General features: G+C 35.3%; 1 protein-coding gene across 1 annotated transcript in view; it reads right to left on the bottom strand.

The window, feature by feature from the left end:
* Positions 1 to 21935, bottom strand: part of LOC106744829 (gastrin-releasing peptide receptor-like) — a 30705-nt gene that overhangs the window by 5164 nt on the left and 3606 nt on the right. The gene's annotated exons all lie outside the window — the stretch shown is intronic.

Genomic DNA, 21935 nt, shown 5'->3' with positions numbered 1-21935 from the left:
ATATATATATATATATATATATATATATATATATATGCGTATAACAGATACACATGGTTTGCTACTAAAGGGCTTTGATTTCGCTTCAGTTTGCGAACATATATCGTCGGACGGAAAGAGAAAGAGAGAGATTCGCTACTTTGGAAATATTCAATACAGCTCCTGTCAGATAGGTTGCGGACTCAATATGCCGACGGCCCATTTGCAGCCAGCATGCGCGAGACGTATAGTTTTCCTTTCAACTAGAAATAATTTAATAAATGCAGATTTTCTGTGTTAGCGACGGAAAAGTAATATTTACGTTCATTCGCACTGTTGAATTAGATTCGTTGTTATTCTTAAATATTCAGTTGTTCGTAATTGAAGAATCGTCGATGTCTCGATATTAAAGCGACGCGTGATTGTAACATTCGGAAAGAAATGTAGCACTGCAAAATGTAGTACTGCACATATAATTATGACAAAAATTAAATTATTTAAGAAACTACACGAAACATCATATTCGCAATTTATATAATTATATTCAATTATAATTGTAACGTACGGAATAAAAATAAAATATATATTTCTGTTATTAAAATATATGTTATTAAAATATATCACCAGAATGCAAAAAATGTAATTATTCTTTTTGAATGAATTAAAATGCTTCGCTTGAAAGTATGAACGATATTTCGGTAAATAAGCGATGCGCTCGTGAATGGTTTTGATGGAGCGTAATGAAACGCAACTTCGTTTTTTACGTGTGAATGACTTCTTGCTCAAATAAATTCGGCGAAACGCTCGAGATCTGCGGAGTTAAAAATAACTTAGAATTGTAATGATGCTTTTGTCGGTGACGAAGGCTATTGAACTGTTGTTCAATAACTGTTCAACAACAGCCTTAACTGTTGCTTCGTCTCGAGTCAAGTCGTTTGTGCTTTCTTACGTAATATCGGAAGATACGAACGAAATAGCTATTCGAATCGGAATAAAATGGGACAAAATGGAAAGAAAAAGAGAAACAAACTTTCGTTTTCAGTATAATATTGTTTAAACTCTTTCCATAAATAAATCTAATAACTGCGATCACAAATGCCCGCTCACGCGATACGTGAGATATAAATTGCACGACACAATGTATTGATTGGTGTTGCCGACGTCCCGTTTCGCCCAGAAAGTTATAGGTATTCGTGTCCGCAAAATTCGTTTCTCGAGAAAATAAACGATCACATTTTACACGAAGGCGAGCTTAATTGAATTTAATCTACAACTTTATTTCGGCGAAAGTGTTTCTGATGACGACATGGCAAATTATTTTTCCATAGGCTAATTTCTATCGCCGGGAAATCATATTTTCTACCGTGTACTTCCGCTTTCAATCGCATCTTTTTCGTCCTTAAAGCCGACCGACTGTTACAGATTACAGGACCGTTCGTGAGAATCGCGAAAAAATAATGCTGTTCATAAGAATATGATAAGAATGTCACACTGTATTTACATATCGCAAGGCCGCGATTGCGAGTATATGCATATTATCGAAACATCAATCAAGCGTTAATCGACTATAGCGCAATAATGTCCGTGCTCAATAATCCTAACTATAAATAGTTTAATGCTGCGCATTCCTGAATGCATTAAACCGTGGCCGTATCAGTACCCTTTTCGGTAAATATGAACTCATAATTAAAATGTTTATGTGTATTCCTTATGATAAACATTCGTAATAGAATAAAACGACATCACGTTTGGTTGTATAATTCATAATGATTGTGATCGATTATGCATACATATAATTATGCCTTTCGTGACATATTGCACGTAAATAAACTTGGCGCGCTTAATTGAGCAGTGTAGATTAACAGAATAAAGACAAATAGAATAAAATAAAGACAACAAGTAATCTATGAACCGCTATGAAATGGCTTGTCCCTTTCTTACATTTCGTTAGTCTTATTTTTATATTTTGTTTCTATTAAAAGCTCACAGAGGTAAACTTGAATTATGACATTTATATATCAACGTGTGTACACATTTTACTTCATATTTCATATTACTATATAATATTTTAAATATGCGTAAAGTGAATTTTACCTGGCTTAACCTAATATAACCTATCAAAAATTGGTGAAATTATTCAGTTTATACACATAACAGCACAATTTTAGTATTTTCCAATCGCACGAAATATCAATATTGGATTTAGTAAACTTGTTTTTCACACTAATAAATAAGAGAAATAAGTATTATGCATAATATAATAACGTACCAAGGAATGTTTTTCTCGTTTAAAAGCCCTAGTGAATTAATTTAAATGAAAACATTTCTCTTATCTGCATATATGTGTACCAAATTTTTAATTTTTAATATTAAATATCTTCATGATTAACACAAAAATCGGCTATGTAAACTTTTTATAATTTAAACTAATTTAGTTTAACAATTTTTTTTTCTCTTTGCTGTGTAATTTATAATATTTTATATAGTTTACACTGCCTACACGTGAAAAAAAAATCCGTATAAATATCATGTAGACAATACGTAAATTACTATTGTAGATCGTAATCTTAAAATTTGTGGCATAATCTTGTTAAAAACGACCGAGAAATTAACTTTATACGCGACAACAGGATCGAAGGCGAGTCGATAAGATCGTCGCAGTATCTCATGTTTTTGTGATCCGACATACTTCTAGAATTTCGGCATCGACATACGATTTAATCAACGTGGTTTAAATCCCGACCTAGTTAAGCTTAAATTTAAGATAAAACAGCCACGCGCGTGACGTATCCGTCAAACTCGTCTTCCTCCATTTGTCTTATCGTATCTTCGGCAGCCACGAACCGCCCCGTGGGAGCCAAGATAACCCAACCGCTTTTGGAAGGTCTGTTATCCGTTGTTTTGTGCACAGCTATTAATAAGCACCATTCGGTTGGAAGCACGATCCACCAAGCAACCGCGGGCGTGCGCGATCCACACTGTTCGCTTATGTAGCTCGTTCTCTTTTTCCATAAATCGAACCTCGCAGAACTTACCGAAGAGTATCCGGACTTCGGTTTAGACCGAGACTTTGACTCTCACTGCGTTAATTACTACACATACACTCGTTATTCTCCTCCATTATTCTCCGCTCGAAACTCCACGCGAGATGTTCGATTCGCATATACGTTTGGCATGCAGACAGTGCAAAAGCACTTAATCCCGAGACTTACGATCTCGCGAAAACCACCTCTGTCTTTCCTTTGTGCCGGAACAATTTGAACACGCTAATAAATAGAAAACTGTACAAACTCCGACAAACGAATACTGAGACCTTAAGAATTCTGTAATATTTTATGGTAGAGAACAAAGTCTAGAATCTCTCTCACTCTCTCTCTCTCTCTCTCTCTCTCTCTCTCTCTTAGGAATTTGGTATTAAATCAGTACGAAAGAGCTTCAATTCTTAATCCTTCCTCTGCACAGTGCTTTGAAAGTAAAAAATTTTTGGCCAAAATTTTGAACTCAATTTTCTTATGAATAATTTTTTCTAAACGATACGTCATTTCTTCTTTTACGATATTTTTGAATACAAAGAATTTTACATAATTCAGTTGAATATTTTTCTTTTCTGATTCTCTCTGCAACTTTAAACAAAGTTCGTCAGAACACGTTAAACGGAAGTAAAAAGGATCAATTATTTACAAAAATGAAAACATGCAAAACAAATATAACGGATTTTAGTAATGTAAATGTCGATACAATTATTCCACGATTTTAATTTTTTTTTCAAAAACTTTCAAAAGCTTTAAAAATTATACCTGAACTATTGGCAAGAAAACACTTTTCCATTGTAAGGTTATGCTTCTTTCAATTATAAACTTAGTTATTACTTCATTTCAAAAATAAGAAAAACACAATATAATGTAAAATTACTTCTCAGATAACATTAAGATATTTTTAAGATGTTGTAAAGGTGTCTTCTAGATACTAAAACCTTCGTCAAGAGGAAACCTTCGAGTCATATTTTAGTAACTACATACGTGTTATTTAAGTTATTTCTAGCAAATTTCTTTTCAGAGTATAAAATATATATAATGCTACAATCACACACACATACACACACGCACATACACACTCACAATTTAAATTAACATAATGTGTAGCATAATTTTCACAGCGTAAGAAATGTGACTAAAAGTTATCTTTGAGAGAGCAATATTTTGGGCATCACAATTACCAATGACTGACAAAAGAATAGCAAAGAATAACGATTTACGATTATTTGACTATAGGACATTATAAAACTACATTTATATCAACTTGAGGTGAAACTTAATAAAAAACGAGTTTTGGCCAAGAAATATCTATTTTATACCACTGCGCTCTCTCTTGTATATTAAAATGCATAACGTAATAATTTTGCAGAATTTTTGTTGTTTGTTTTTTTCTCATTTGTTTTTTTAGCAATATATTCTCCGGATACGACTTTCGCTGGAATTTAATTGCCGATATTGCTGTTCGAGTATCTGTTCATGCGTTGGTAAAATATGTTGATAGGAATATGGAGCTAACGTCCCACGATTAAACCGTAAAAATATTTTACGCCCGTTTCGTGCAACATTATTGCACTCTCCTCCGCAAATGTACATGTTGATTGCAAGAGATAATCGTGAGAGTCAGTTATTATTTCACGATAACAGAATTAACAGTCGTGATACGTGTATTAGGTCTTGTATTTCATTGGTGTATTCAATGAAACGACCACATTAATTATGTAATTATGCGGCCTAATTAATAGCCAGTGTCACGATCGTAATATGTGGCAGCAAATCAATCCGCAAAATTCGAATGAAAAAGTACGCGAAGAGTTGAATTAATATCCGTGCAATTTAACGTGGCGTACGGATACATCTCAGCCGCATGATATATTAGCTGGCCAATACTGTTATCTGCTAGAAACGATTAATCTAACGTGACAATCAACGTTTGTTAGTTTTCTCGCCAAATTACCGTTATGGGGTTAGGATCCACACGATAATACTCGGACGTTATATATTTGCTCATTACGCGATCAAATTTAACGAGATTATAATTATTTTCATATTTATTAATTTTACTTTATTTTAGTAACTACATGCAACGTACGCGCGATTGTGGTGCGTGTGCTTGCTAACACGGCAGTACGTTAACCTGTGCCTCGTCAATTAAGGTATTTTGGCTGAACTCTCGACACGGGCCCGGAAGCTAATTATAAAAGGATTTTAATGAGAAGCTTATCCGTGGAGAAAAGTAATGCATCTAGTTAAGCTCTCTTTCTAAAAAGAAAAAAAAATACATCTGTCATGCGTACGTTTCAACTCCCCTTGATTAAATCTTTGATTATCGTTTTTATCAAGCGAAAATGCCTAAGCAGAATAAAAGTCATAATAACAAAATGACAGTAAACATTCAAAAGTCATTTTTTATCGCGACAGGAAACTGATGAAATTATAACATCGGCATTTAGAGGTTTAATTTTTTTCAAATAAATTATTTGCTCAATATATTTAAGTTGCACATGTTAGTAGCTATATACAAAATTGTTCATGCAAACAATGTTCAATTTATTGTAATTATAAACAATTTTGCATATTTTATATAATTTTATGCATAGTTAAAATTAAATTAAATTAAAGATAATTAAAATTAAACAAGTTAAAATGACTATAACTCTAGATATAACGTTTTCAATAGCAATTTTAATGACAGTTTATTTGTAAGGAAAAGTTACATATTTTTCGACTTCATTCCAATCTTCACTGCCAGTACTAAAAATCTACAGCATACGTAACATAAACTATAGATTTTTAGTATTGGCAGTGAATGTCAGAACGCAGCCTTAGAAGAAATATAATACAGTTGAATATGTGAAAGACTTAAAGGCGTTGTCCCGTAAGTAAGAAAGTCATTGACAAATCATAATGCAATCTCAAAAAAATAAAATTATCGTTCTATTTATAATGTTAAATGATATCACATTGATTTTCTATAAATGATTACTTTTTGACTTCATCTTGATGTCATCATGACTTTTATATGACTTTTTGTTCTGCTTTGGTGCATACAATCCGCTTTGACCAGTTATGTTTCGTAAACAATTAATTAGGAAGCATTATACTGCGTTGTCGGACTTAACTTGAGTTTGCTTACCGAACGAAAGTTTTGCAATTATTTACCCCATCTATCTTCTTCAAAAAAATTTTATCGTTAAATATAATTGTTGAACTAAAGCTCTTCTCGGATAGTTAATTTTAGCGAGTAAGTAAATATAAAATTTTCACGGATGTAGTATTTTACAGCGTTTCTCGTTCACTAAATAATGCAAAAAAGTTAGGAAAATTAATAACTAATTTTAAACTGTATACAAACTACATTGTCTTTAGTATTATTTCTCGGTCATTTTATATTTAACGTACATATTTTGCACTTTTTTCAGATGCAACAAAAATATTACGACTATATCGCATATCTGAAAAATCGGAAAACGTTTATAAAAAGATAAAAAGAACAGAATACAGAGATTCAAATCGATCAAAAGTTGGATTAAATCAAGTACTAATGAAATACCTGCAATTGTAAACTTTTCACGATTAAAAAAAATGAACGCAACCTCTACTTAAACACTTTGCACATTCAAATATAGCGATCGATTCAGACGAACTCTTTAAACTTCCAAGAGACCCAATGAGAAACTTCACTAAGATTTTGACAGAACAATGTAAGTTTTCCAATTGACGGAAAATTTCACTGGAAAGTGGAATTCTCGTGGGCTTATCTTGCCCGTTTGTTAAATTCATAAGTATGCCATTGAGTGAAAATCGAGGGTAGCTTAAGGATCGACAAGACACTAATCAGCATATTTTATTACCTAACTATTAAACTCAATTTTGGCATCTTTCTCCTTGGCCGTATGATAATTGTAAATATAATTTCGCAGTAATATTTGCATAATTGGATTTACTAGAGACGTCATATATTTCAAAATATTGCTTGGAAATTGATTATGATAGGGTCCCTTTTTGTCGAGGTATTATATAAATGTCGCGTACATAAACTGCAACATTTATGGAGGGGATAAAATTATCGTTTCTTGTTGCGTTATTTCACGAAAGTCTAAGTCACGATCTAAAAGAGTATTTAATTAGAATGAATCCGTATTTCCTTCAAGATGAAACATTAATCCTCTTCACTTGTTCTCCCTCTGCAGGGTCAAAGTTCTGTTTCTTTGAGCGGGCAAAATCGAGCATAGAATATAGCAACGGAGCATTTCCCACTTAGCCGACGGGATAAAATGCAATATCGCAAGAGTGAGGCGCGATTTAACGATTTGTCGCTCCGTCCCGTCGTTTCGGAAATTAATTCGATCTCTTTCGCGGCCTTCGATATCCTTGGCATATTCTCGACAGCTTCAATTTTCACGGTAATTTCGAATCAAATGCAATTCTCATCGATTTTGCCCCGGGTGGAATGCGTTTCGTTTACAAAGTTTAACATAGGTACCATCGGGGCGCGGCAGCGGATTCGCACTATATCGTGCTCTTCTATCATGCACTGTGCAATCTAAAACGAAACTTGAATGCCGACAATTGCAACTTGATATGCATGAAATACCCGCCAATTTTTCTCTCGATATAAAGTTCATGTGTCACAGTTCAGCACATAACCTTAAAAGTAAGATATGTACGTTCGATCGATTTATTATTAGACCGTGAGAGACACCGGGATTCTACGCTGGAACGGGTTACACTCGGGAAACAGAGAAATCAATCGGCCAAATTTGTTCCTACATCGGTTTTGCTCGTAGTTATTTCTGCAATCAACGAGCTTGTGAAATTTACGTGAATCCCCGGGATACACGAGGCTGCCCGCTTTGAAAGTGACGTTAGTCAATTTTGCATGGCAATATAAATTTAAGTCACATCCAGATATAAGCGCGATGACACACGTATCTACCCTAAAGAGAGACTCGATATTTGACCCTGTGCCATTTTAAAAGGAAACATTTCGTTTATCGCGCCTATCAAACCGAATGCCCTTCCGAGCGTGATAAATCAGAAATCGATCGCGGTAATGTAGACCGCGTTACAATCGGATTGTGCGTTACTTCAATGGTGTAATCAACTTATTGGTACATAAGCGAGTGTCAAAAGGACTTTAATTTATCGTTGCGACACGATCGATATCCGTCTTTCACTGCGTTCGACAACAAATTTGTATTAACTATTTCGCAATTATCAAAGCTTTTGTTTCTTATAATTGAGATTTTACAAATGATGCTTTTATTCGTATTATTCGAAGTGTGTTATTAGTGATGGAAAATTCTTTCTTTATTGACATTCATATCCGTAGAAAATTAGTTACCTATGTACAACTTCTAACGGAAAAGATGGACTTTTATACAACTTTTATATTAGTTAAAAATTTACACGATTAATCATCGATCAATGTGAATAGACAAATCAGAGAAATTCAAATTAAAGTATAATACGATGAAGGTATAAATCTCTCTCTCAAAATATACGCTAGCACGGATAATTATGAAATCGCGTACGCGATATAAGTGGTTAACATGTTATTTATTATCGTTTACGCTTCAAAATACGCCTCGATATCATTTTGATCAACATTTATTAGAAATATCTATAGAATGAATGTAAATATTCCTACGCCTCATTATTTTCATGTAACTTTGCAAGACGAGTTGGTAATATATATATAATATAATCTTATCGTAATTATATAATATAATATTATAAATATATTATATAATATATATATAATATAATCTTATCGTAATCATATAAAATATACAGAAATATACTTTTTTCTCACAATATTACATGAAATAACGATTACATCTGTTTCTAAAGCAGTGATTACAATTTTATGGTTAATATTTACTTGGGAATATTTGCAAAATCGATTTTGCGATAATAAATGTACTGCTTTTCGTATTTCCCTTCCCGTCGAAGAGCTGTACAAATTTACATTGATTCTCTACTATTGTGCTTGCTCAATCTTTGTCTTCCATATACATACGGAGAAATATTTACACGAGCCTCGAGAAAATATATTTCTGCGATATTTTTCAACGGTATTATTATATATTTAAGTTTACCTAATTACAGATACAGACATGTATTTATTTTAATATATTTACTTTAAATGAAAACATATTTTTACGGGCCAAATACATTCGTGATTTTCACAGATATAAATAGTTTATAATATTGTGTTTTCCGCTTAACATTTTCAAAGCTGTTTTCTTTTGAAAATCCCCCTTCAAATAAATATTTGGTAATGTAGGAAATTTAAATCCGTATGATCTCAGTCGTGTAATATATAGAAACTTGTGCGACGAGCGTGAAATATCGCCTGATATTTTCTCACGAGGCATGATGCGGTATAAAGCTTCATACGGGCCTTTCCCGGATGTTCTCATGCGAACCATCGCTTTCATCCAAGGAAAATTTTCAGAAAATGTTTTTTGAGTCCTTTATAAAATTACGAAGTTAATACAGTCAATATTGTACTGCCTCCATTTTTAGCTTCTTTAAATCCGACTAACTGGATCGTCTTATTTACATTCAGCAACCCTTTAAGCCATTTCGACATTTTTGGCCTATATCATTACACTATGTAACATTATTATTATCACTCCTACATTGTTATCATCACTTCGCTAATTAGACGTTACGTCGCAATTCTCATTAGGAACTATACATTATTAACCAGTGTATGTATCAGCTGTCCTTTACACTCCCCACTCTGCCAAGTGCATGATGATCGATAGCGTTCGTTTAGAAGCAGAAAACTAGTCAAGCTGATCGATCAAGTGTCGATATGCCGCTAAAGAAAAACATCTCCCTCAGAAATCGACGTCGACCCGGAAGAAGAAACTTTCATCGAGCGTTTTCCTTTTTCTCCTCCGCCTGCTGAGATAAAATGAAATCATCCTCAACGATGTCTCCGTTATCGCGGATTTATTCATTAGCTAGATCGTTTTCGTTGTATCGGTTTCATAAGCCGCGAAGTTACACAGCCGGGGAGAGATCGCGGTTGACGATTCGAAGTATCGGCGAAGTATTAAATCGATAGTTACTGCCGCACTGTTTACTTCACTCGGAAGTTTCGCGCGAGTAATCCGCGACTTTGACGTGTGAAGCGTGCGATCTACAAGTTTCCAAGTGGCGCACAAATTGCACCGTCGTCGCCGATCGGTTCTTAGCGACTAATGTCACCGTCATATCGCTCTCTATTCGTCACGACACGCTGAGGACAGATGCTCCGAATCGCGCTTGTTCCGTCGGTAACGGGCTAACTTACTGTTTGTACATATGCATGAGTGTGCAGATCCGCTTTGATATGCGCATAGACGAGAGAGGACGTATTCCCAAGAGTCGTATCGCCTTTAACGTTCCTTGTACAATGACGTACGCTTTCATCTTCCTGCGCGGACTACTTCTTCGACTACTGAGGAATTTCTCATAGCTATATATGCGAAATTCGGAAGTGGTGTCTCATCTCGCAAGAACCCTCAAAGGGTTCAAATGGCATGGAAATTCACACGATCGCTCTGCTGAATAAAAGAGCGTACTAAGTTTCGACAGACACACCGGCCAGGGAAAATATGATAGTCGCGTGGTAAGCCAAGAATTTTTAATATCGACGTCGTCAGAAGGAGGAATAAAATGACAAAGAAAAAAATGTGATGATTATCAAACGTAAATACGAAGCAACAGAGCGAGTAGCGCGCGTCGGCCGAAAGGCGGTAAAACACAATACTTATCGATTGCTAATCAAGACGATTTAAGAGGAATAAGTTTGCGATAAACGCAACAAGTAGATAAGGCGGTCTGATAAATGAGCCGTTAAAAATCCATGTTACTGAATCAACACGAGGAACCGCACTCCTGTCGTTTCGTGAAAATGTCCCGAGAATCAACTGAACGACTCGTTTCTTTCTTGCGCAACACCCCCGCGGGAGTACAATTGCCAACACTATTCTGTCCACACAATGCATCGTCGACTATTAATTTTCTACGTAAGCGCTATATTCTACGTAGAGTATATTCGCGCGCGTCTGTGTGCGCATTCAAGAGAATGGAACGAAACACGTTGGGACTCGTTCCTGAGTACACTCTAATGCACACACACCGAGATATTCTATTATCGCGGCGCATTGATATTTATTAGGTTACGGTGCAATTTGAATGCGCTCTTGCTGTGTTGTTACAGATATCACCGTGATTCTCCAGAAACGCGGCTAAATGACCGCGCAGGGATAATCCAAGTAGCCGTTTCGGCATTGCGTCGCCGAACGAAGCACACTTATTGTCCGAAAACAAAATCATGCACAGTAGATATATTTATAGTAGAATTTTTTAATATCTCATGTAGGAAGTGTATACGTTCGGTGAGTGCCAGGAATTGTATACGGCGAGCGAGGTGCCGATTCGATGAAATATGGATTTCACGTTTAACTACTTGGTATTAAGCCAGTAGTTATTTCCTATTTGGGTTTCCCGGTATTGTGAACGTGTCTCAACGAGGCATACGTGTGTCCGAATACAAAATCACGTACGGTGAATACGTTCACTATAATTTTTTTATATCGAATTTTCATGAGACGAAGAGAAATCTCTCTTTTTCTCGCTTGCGCATAAATCTTCATCGGGATATTATTTAATCGCGAGGAATAATATATGCTGCGCCAAGTTGAACGAATTGTCGTCCGTAAGAAAACATCAAACATTTGCGGTTGCCTGAGGTGTTGTTGCGGTCGCAGCGAGCCGCCATCTGCCTCATTCCGTTGAATTTCTCCTGAGAATGGTAAGATGTTGCTAATGCTGTTGCCTGAGGTGCATTTCAAGGGAAAGCCGTATCGTCTTCCTCTCTTTTCCTCCCTCCTTCTCTCTCTCTCTCTCTCTCTCTCTCTCTCTCTCTTTCTATCGCGAACTTCATTACTTAAACGTAAATTCAGGAGAGAATCAATGACACGTTTTTTTAGGAATCCTCTTTAACTGTCAAATATGAGAGCTCTTTTGTGCGCTCTCGTTTGTGCATTTCACAGATTTGAACAAATCTCATGAGAATGTCTTATAATAGTATTCAAAGTAATTGATGTAATTTCTTTGAGGAGCGCTAGATTGGTCACAGAAAGATCTTCCGGAGGGAAAAAGCAAGAGCAATTTTCTTTAAAACGCGCACTTGATTCTTTGCCAGGCAACCTTTTGAGCAACTATTTGTACGTTGAATCTTTTCTTTTATCGGTTCTCAAGGACATTTAGAAATCTTAAGGAAGCGCGTTGGGACAGTAAAAACCGCGCTCATTGTCGCTGGCATCCTTTTTAAGATTTTCTAACTTGACTAGCAGGAAGAAGAACAAATTGCATATAAGCGAGGAAACTCGCGATAGTGGAAAATACTGATTTTTTTTTGTTCGTAAATCCACGGTAATGTTATTTCGGCATTCGAGGATAATCGGTGTAAGTATAGCTTACGATCGATCAGAAAGATGTTGGTCGTCCGTTTGAACAGATGAGTCGTTCTAAACTTAGAATAGGGTACTGAAGTTTCGCTATTCTTTATGACTATCATGGACCTATCAATTTTTATTGTTCGAGAGTCTCAGAATTGGAAAAGTTACTTTGGAAAAACAACTCATTACCGTTACTCAATATCAACTGAAAAAAGTAGAAAAAAAAAACACAAAGCAAAAAGATATATATCATTTTCTTTTTGGGTTGTAAAATTGTTAAAGATTTAGGATTAAAAATAAACATGGATGCAAAGCGATAACATTTATCTACAAAATACATTGTAGTTTCCTAAAAATTATTACATATTATCTTGCAAGTAATTATTTTTTAAGAAGAAAAATAGGTTGGAGAAATGATTTCGAAAAAGTAGACTCCAAAACTGACATATATCTTTACTTCCATACTTACATCTTTAATTTTACATATTTCTTATTATGTTGAAAGGAATGTTTCCTTCACTCACTCCAACTTGGTTTGTTATTTTAATTTTTACAAAAAGATAATTCAATAGAAGCTTTAGCATGACGGAAAATCAAACGACTCCAATAACACAATCGAATGCGCTTGCAAACAGAAACTGCCAGTTCGGCTGTAATTACTGTACATAGTAGACGAAGCTCATGTTCTATCCGACAGAGTTCAATATTTTACAGACAAGAAACATAGGTATATATGTCTAGCTTACCATATCTATGTTAGTTTTGGAGCTTTTCCTCTAATTCATTATTATCATCGTTACTTAGATATGTCGGTTTAGAGAACAATGTAATTCTAATATTTCTTGCGTTGTTTAACGTCACGGGATAGAGAGATCAGCACGCAGATCTAAAAGAATTTGTTTAAATTACACAGCATGAAATAGCGTTATGAAATAAATTACTTACCGATAGTTTGTTACTTTAATTTTCAGAAGAAGATAGCGCAATGAAAATCACAACGGAAAACGATAAACCGCTGATAACACAACTAGCGCTATTAAACAAAAAGTGCCATTTCAGCTGCAATTACTGCACACAATAGACGAAGATCGTATTATTCTGCCCGACAGAGTTCGATACTTAGCGGACTTACAGCCGAAAAACATAGGTACGTCAGATTTGCTTTTCCTCCACTTTACAATTTTTCGAAATATATGTTTCAATTTAACAATCTCAAACGTCACTGCTATTTTTCGAATGTACTTTCCGCAATCCATCGAACCTGTGGACACAAATACAATGTGAATGTAGGAATAGAGGAATTAAGAGAAGCGTGAGAACTGCCGGTCCCATGTGAAGGATACAATTGCAGTAAAACGCCATTACCTCCGTTACTCGTAAATCTACAGACAATCGAGTCCACGGCTAATGCGCACGGGAGGGAACGGTAACGGGGAAAAATGTGACCTCAGGCAACGGAATGCGTATATCTGTGAGAAAAATTTTAATGAGAAATTATTAAACGTTAGTTCGCTCGCGCTTATTAATTCGGCCAATATTTTCATGTATAATTTCAATCCGTAATTTCATATTCTTTCCCCTGCGAAAGGGCTCGACGTTAAACGCTTAAATGTTAAACGTTAAATATGTATGTGTAACCGACCGAGCTCTTTACGGGTGTCTCCAATATAAATTTTCAACCCCACGCGCGAGAGCACTTGGCAAACGCACTCGCAGAGGAATATTAATTGCCCGCGAAGAGGCGGACGTAAATACGAAATACGAGTGGTACTTCGAGGGGGATATAATGTTTCGCGGAAATGGCGAACAGGCGCAATCCTAAGAGTTTCGGATGTTGCTCGATCAAAGATGGTGGACAACCGTACCGTCGCATTTTCCTGCTCACCGCCTCTCCGCATTCAGTCGCTGAAATTACTCTCTGTCTCTCGTCCGTGGCGTCTCGCTACGTTACCTTGCGGTTCTGCGGACAGAGTTCCGCGGAACTGAAATCTAACGGTCGGCAAATAGTAACCACCGGTTAAAAATAACCCCGGTCACGGCCGGTCTCGCCTTGACGCCTTCGATAATTTACGCGATTTTAAAAGATTCCGGCGCGGCCCTGAAAAAATATTGACCCACGTTCGTCGCTCGCGGCGGCGCGAGCACTTCCTAGTAGTAATGTTGTGCACGCCGTAGACGAAATATTTCAATTACGTCTGGCGGATACGACGTTCTCTCACTGAAATGTAGATTAACCGAGACGACATTATCCAGTGCTTACACCAATTATTCTCGCATTTGCCGAAGAGCGTAATGCCGCGTGAAGTGCGCAATTTCGAGCGCGAGAACATAGCTCAGGACAAGGGGGAATCGTCGCGTATGTTTTCTATCTCGCGACAAAATTCATATGTCTTTTTTTCTTACGCTTTTTTCCCCGACTGTTTTAATATCGACCGCGATATTTTATAACCGCACGCTGTGAAAAATTCCGTCACGGATGTTATTGACCGCGCTGCAATTTTTTATCGTTCTGATATGATTACAAAAATTGCGAATGTCACGAAAATCTCTCTCGCTACCTCTTTCTCTCACCCCTCCCGAAGTCGTCTCTTTGCTAGTAACGACGCAAGCACTTTTTCTACATTTTTTTTCATTTTTTCGCAGTAGTATCCGATACTTCTTTGAAGTTTACATTAAATCGTTCCTGAGGGAACTTTTAGCATCTCGAGTGCCTGTTTTTCAATAAGTTCCGCATACGTTTTCGCGTAACGTTTACTTTTTAGGACGAGACACGCGACTCGATCTACTATCTTGCATGCAATGTAGCGTTGTAAATTGCCTCGGAATCACTGGAATCTCATGTCGCGAGCAATCTCGTCGTCTATAAAGTATCAAAATTGATAATATTTTTCACGCTATCTCGACGGTATACTTCAACGCAGCACACACATTTTGCATTTTATACGCGAAGCATTTCTCACTTGTGTGAATACGCATTGATTTTGCTTCCTATTTTCGACGTTTCTAGACCAAGCTACGTCAGCTTTCACGTTTATTTAACGCGTGTCGACGGGAAAAATAATTCCGGATGACAATGTATTTTCGAGCAAGTGCCACGTATATGCAAATCGTCAATTTGCCGGTCAAACATCTCATCTTAATCCCTTTAGCATATTCATATATTCATTAATCTCAAATTTCGGCTACGGGCTTGCAGCGACACGTTAAGAGGGAAGATTTTCAATACACGTTAGGGGATTGCTTATTTATTCTATGCTCACAGGGGTGCTTTACTCATGAAAGTTTCTCTCGGGGAAGTAGCGTCCCAAAAAGGACTTTCGGTCCCAGCACTTAACACGTCTTTTATTCCAGCATTTGCGTAACTTTGACTGTGCAATTTAGCGCAACATCAGTAGCCAATAGAACTTCACGGTATTATGAATTGGACTCTCCTAATATCCATCTGAGGCTTCATTAACTAATTCAACATAACACCGAATAAATCACACGTTTCTAGCCGCCTGTGAATCAATCTTAACTGAGAGCAAGAGGCGTGTTTCTTTTCGGTGTGCAGTCCTGTATCATATGCCGCTCGCTGCGTTACTCCATCTCTAAAAATCGGGTGATGCTCATCGTTGCTAAATCTTCAGAAGTAAGCCACTTTTCTTTACAGAGTTCAGCTTATCGCTTCCCGTGCGTTCATAGGTCATATGGATTAATTAATTTCTCATTAATTATTGCGAATTTTGCGAAATTGATGCATGACTTTTTTATTCAGGTGCACACTGCTCAGTTTCCACCTGTACATCATGAATATGAAGAAAAGTTTCAGATATCCTATATAGTAAGAGAGAGAGAAAGAGAGAGAGAGAGAGAGAGAGAGAGAGAGAGAGAAGGAGGGACGGTAACTGTAGCGTTTGCATACAATCGCTCCGGGCACGTAAACACGATAGATGTTCCGATAGCTAATTAACTGCGGGAGAAAAATGCCCTTATCAGTTATTTAACAAATAAACTGAAGCGATTACACAAGGATATTGCGTGAGTTTTTTACACGTTATTTACAACCGCAAAGTATTAATTTTATGGAGAGACAAACCCGCAGGTCACGGAACGTTATACTCACTTGATGCACGAAATAATTTACGAGAATATTGTCGAATAAAAAAGCAATTAAGTGACGTAGCAATTACCGGTTTATCGTTGCTTACAGCATTAAGTGATGAGGTTGCGTCTCTAGATTATCTGTAGTACTTGATGAGGATCGATGAGGATTTGTGTAATGAAGATTTTTCTAATATAAAAGAGAAAAGTGTGACCTACATGATATAAAAATGATATATCGACCATCATTTGACTAAATTCAGTGCCTAATAATATTCTATAGCAAATATTTAAATTTCTTCATCGCTTCTTTGAAAAGAGAAATCTTTTGATTTGCGTGACTGTTCCGCCACGTACCAAAAATCCAACGATCCTATCCTTTATTGCTGATATATATGCGGCATTGATGCTACAAAGCGAGAAGATCATATGGTTTTAAGTTCTTTTATCGCTGTCCAGCCTTTATTAGAGTATTTAATATCTCTCTAATTCGTCTTTTTCATACCCCGGCAGCAATTCGCTGACAATAAAAGATCGTTAATTAAATTAGCTTTAATTGGTTGAAACTTAGCTTGTAATCGAGATAACACAAAATATCGGCGATATGTCAGTTTTCATCCTAGGCGCGACGCAGCTTATTGATGAAACTGTTTCTCAAGTTGCGGCCGATTTCACGAAAAGGTCTTCTTCTCGGTTTTCAACTATGCATTTTAAAAGTGCCGAATAAAGTGAGGGATGAGCCGTCCAATTTGATTAGTCTGGTCTTTGTATGGTAAGTCGCTCGAGATAATGAAATCGCAACTCATGAACTTCTTTCTTCCTGTTCGGTGCGTAAAATAATACCGAAAGATTCAGGTCAGCGCGGATTCTTTCGTAATCTACTAACGTAAACTTTATTTAACAGGATTTTCATCGAAAGTTAGTTTTGACCATATAAATTTTGACCATATAAATCATTAGAAAACATACCGAGGAAATTGCAGACAAGAAGAAAAAAATAAAAAATCGAAGATAAGAAAAATTTTTCGGACGTTAATGAGAAAGAGAATGTACGTGCCGCAGATATAAATTATTTAATTTATTTCATAAAATTCACGCGCACTTTGCTATTGCAAATTTTGACGTTAATTACACTTGTGTGTTAATCACTATTACCTATGAAATTTTGATATAGTAAAGTTCTAATTGTAAAATTTATTATTAAGAAAGTTTTCCGACAAAGCATATCACGTCCAGCGATATTTAGAAAACCACATCAAAGGTTGTAACTGTTGAAAGCAACGAAGCTACATTGGTTGAATTATTCATCACGTCAATGCAGGAGCAGAATTTTCATATATATTTCCATATAAATAAAGGACAATAAAAGTTGTAGCAATAAGACCGTAATTTGAAAAACTCCATCTTATAAATTAATTATTTTGCATCACGGAAAAGTAACGAAACATATATATATATATATATATTAGAAATAATAACATTCTCAAGGCTTCATTTTAATTTAAACTTTTCTCACTTGTGATTTATTCTATTAATATTTGTCACATATTAATTATATGCTTTGCGTTTTGTTCTGCATTTAATTCGTCTTGCATAAACAGACGGGAAACGATGCCTATAGACGGTCTGTTTATACGCTTGCTATAGTAGATGGGTTAAGCATGTGCGCCGATGAACCGCACATCGCTTTGCCGGAGGTTTACGGAACACTGAGACTTAGCACCGCCGTCTTGATCCGTGCGTAATAGTAACTCTATATATTATCGCGCTATCCCTTTGCGCGTTGAAATTACAGAGGTTTGTCCACTTAGACAGAATCGGCGGAAACTAATTCTAAATTAAGCTTAGTGGCGTCTTAACGACTGTGAGCGTCAGTGATACAAGCGCATCGTCTCATAGTAGCGTAGAAATGGGCGAGTATCTCGAGCGAAATAACGAAAATTCATTCAACATAGAATTTAAGCGGAGGGAAAATCTACCGCTCAAAGAGCAATTTCATTCTCCTTTGAAATTCACCCTCATTACAATGATTACGTTTCAATCCACATTTGAGAGAAAGAGATATGAGTGTAGGAGAAGTACGAGTCTTCAAATTATTACGCAATGTAAATCCCTTATTTCGGAAAGATAAGAAATTTAAGTCTACTATATAGGAGAAAACTGGGCAAAATGAATACGTTAAGAAAATGTAGGTGAAAATTAAACAAATTATTAAGATCACAAATTCTTTTTATTCTAATATTGTTGTACATATAATAATCATTTTATGAAAGAAAATATAATTATCAATCTTAAATATTTTAAACCTCTTATTTAATAAAAACTAAAAGAGGAAAATTATTCTACTATCGTTAGTAACATTTTGAATTGAAACTACAGCAGATTATTTATTACTATTAAAAGCCTTTAGTGAATTGGATATCGACTCATTATTTGTTATTAGCTTAAAAAACTTGTGCTTCTGACAGCACATGATAACAACATTTAATTAAATGACATAACATCAATTTCTTCGTATAGGCATATATGATCATATATGTAACCACATATGGATGGACAAAATTCATATATGACTTTATATAAATATATATGTAAATATATGTAATCGTAAATAATCATTTTTTCCAGGTTGTTGCAAAACGAAATGAAGCCAGATCGAAGGTGACGGTGTTCGGATAGTTTCAATGGACGAACTCACACTATGATAGTGGCAATTTCTGCTAAAGTATGCACTGATCAACGCGACGTCGACACGTTATTTGATATTATTTGCCAATGCTGAACTGTCTTTCTCGATAGTGGCAATATGATATTTGTCCAGCATTAACAGCATTCGAATCGAGCGAGCCGATTGCCATATTTCGCGATGCGTCAAACCTTTTAACGAAAAAATAAGACAACAAAATAAAAAGGTGAACCAGTTGTGTATTTCTATGACAATTATTGGTTTAGTTTTTTTACTTTTTCCTTGTATAAAATGTTTGCTGCCATATCAGCAATGGTGTCGATGATGCGATAGCAGAGGCGAATTGGAAATATATAATAGATTTAGAAAATATTATCAAAGGTAGGAGTGACAGAAGTGTAAAAATAAGTTCTGTATCCGAGAAATTATTCGAATAGAAATGAATTTGAGAAACCTTACGCGCTATATATCGATTGAATATATGGATATTGTACAGATAAATATCAGGACGTTCAGCTTGTAGAAAAATTTCTTACAGGAAGTATAAAAGATTTCCTTCTAAGATAAAGTACTCGCGCTCCTATTGTAGTTGAATGGGATATCCGCTTATTAGAGAACACACTACCATATTGCACAGTTTTCTACGGTTTTCTACGCGTCGTTTTTGCACGGCGACTTGTGGATTTGCGTGTTGAATATCGTGAGAATTTTGCACAAATCATTCTCGGATACCGGACGTGCATTCTGGTGCGCTCACCGAAAACAGCGGTTCCTAAATCGCTTCAACAAAGTTCAGAAGGATTAAATTTAGCATATATAATTTATGTAGTTTATGAATCGCATAATGGTCAACTTCTCGGATCGTTCAAAAATTTTACACGTGAGTGATATTTGTAACGAGGAGCCAACTTTATTTCCCACGCTTTGTCAAAATGTTCCCCTATTGAAGAATGAAATATATTACGACTTCCGTTATCAAACTGCAACTCGATTTGTGTACACAAAGAGAATCGGTCATTTTTTAAATCAGAAGATACTTTACATGGATGACATTTGTTACATTCGTGACATTTGTTACGTACCGGACAATCGTGACGTATTTAAACAAACACTTAGTTATACTTTTACAAAAGAAGTAGTTAATTACATTTTCTTCAGTTTTCTTTTTGATTTCAAAGCAAAATGTACGAGACGCGGTAAAGCCGTTGATTTTACTTTAAACAACAGCTGAAATTTAGCATTATTGTAAAGTATAACGTTATGTTCATGAAAATGTTCTCGGTATAATATATATACAATTGCGAAATATAAATTTGCCGATCTATTAATTTGTATATAATATATTGGTAATAAAAGAAAAGATATACAAACAGAGAATATGCGCACAGAGATATATATGCATAAAGGATAAAAATGTAATATGTAATAAGAAAAGAAACGAGAAAATAATTCGGCGCATATGTTTCTCAGTTATAAAATATGTTTCTTCATACTACGATGAGAAAATATTCTCGAATAAAGGTCGAATCTTTCAACAAGAACTATAAATTAAATTTTGCAGTGTAATATTCTGACACTATATGTATAAAATCAATATAGAATTGACATTACATCAAATTTTCCATCTTTATTTCTTCAAGTTGAGTATTATCCTAATGTTTGAAAGCAGCGTTTCAGTATTGTGAATTATATTCTCCTTTGCACAAAAATTCAACTTCTAAATCGCACGATCGAAATTTGAGAAAAGTCAATATTGCGAGCAAAGATCTGATGGAAGTTTCATAACATAAAGTCAGATCAAACTGTCATTTGCGTTTAACTCAAATGAATTCGGCGATTCCTCCGTTCCAATTTCAAACTTCACTTAGTTAAAGTGAATTCTTAAAATTCTATTTTTTTTGCATATGGCATATTCGAATGCCCGAAGTTTCTTCGTTCCTTAAAACGCATGCGTAATCCATAATTGCACGTGCATACGTGCTCTTAAACTCTTTTCATTCTTTACTCAAACTTTTTCCATCTTTCTATTGAATATGCAAAACTTTTCGAAGATTTGTATTATATAATTAAATTTTTACGATTTCAATGTCAAGGACAGTTTTGGACTAACATATCTTTAGGTAATTAGTAAAATGTGACGAGAAAGTGTTTTAATTATTTTAATGAAATGCACAATGATGATCGCGGACTTAAATTTCAATACATTTTCAGGAGTATATACTTCTTACATATACACATACCATCACGTCACCATCATACTTTTAAGAATTTAAACAATGTTATGATTAAGCTGAAAACGAACAAACTTCTACCGATTACTAAACTCCGAAGGCAATATATTAAAACTGAGTTACATTAATATTCGCGTTAGAGATTAAAATGATAATGATAATACTGCACTATTACTATTAAACATTAACACTGTATTTAAGATTGCCAGATAATCCAGGAAAGATTGTAACGAGAGATATTCCGTGATTAATAACGTGGTGATAATATCCACTTAATTAAACAAGGTAACGAACAAATGAATTGAGCTAACAGGTTGAGCAAATTTTCTTATACTTTTATGATCTGAATTCTCAAAATTACATCACAATGTTGTTGTACTGCAAATGAAATAATAGTTTAATAACTTTTAATATTATGAAGTTCTAATAATTAGACAGTTAAAACGCAATTAATATA

The sequence above is a fragment of the Dinoponera quadriceps genome, unplaced genomic scaffold, assembly GCF_001313825.1.
Source record: "Dinoponera quadriceps isolate SergipeBrazil2010 unplaced genomic scaffold, ASM131382v1 scaffold1308, whole genome shotgun sequence".
Lineage (NCBI taxonomy): Eukaryota > Metazoa > Arthropoda > Insecta > Hymenoptera > Formicidae > Dinoponera > Dinoponera quadriceps.
This window is presented reverse-complemented; position numbering and strand designations above follow the sequence as displayed.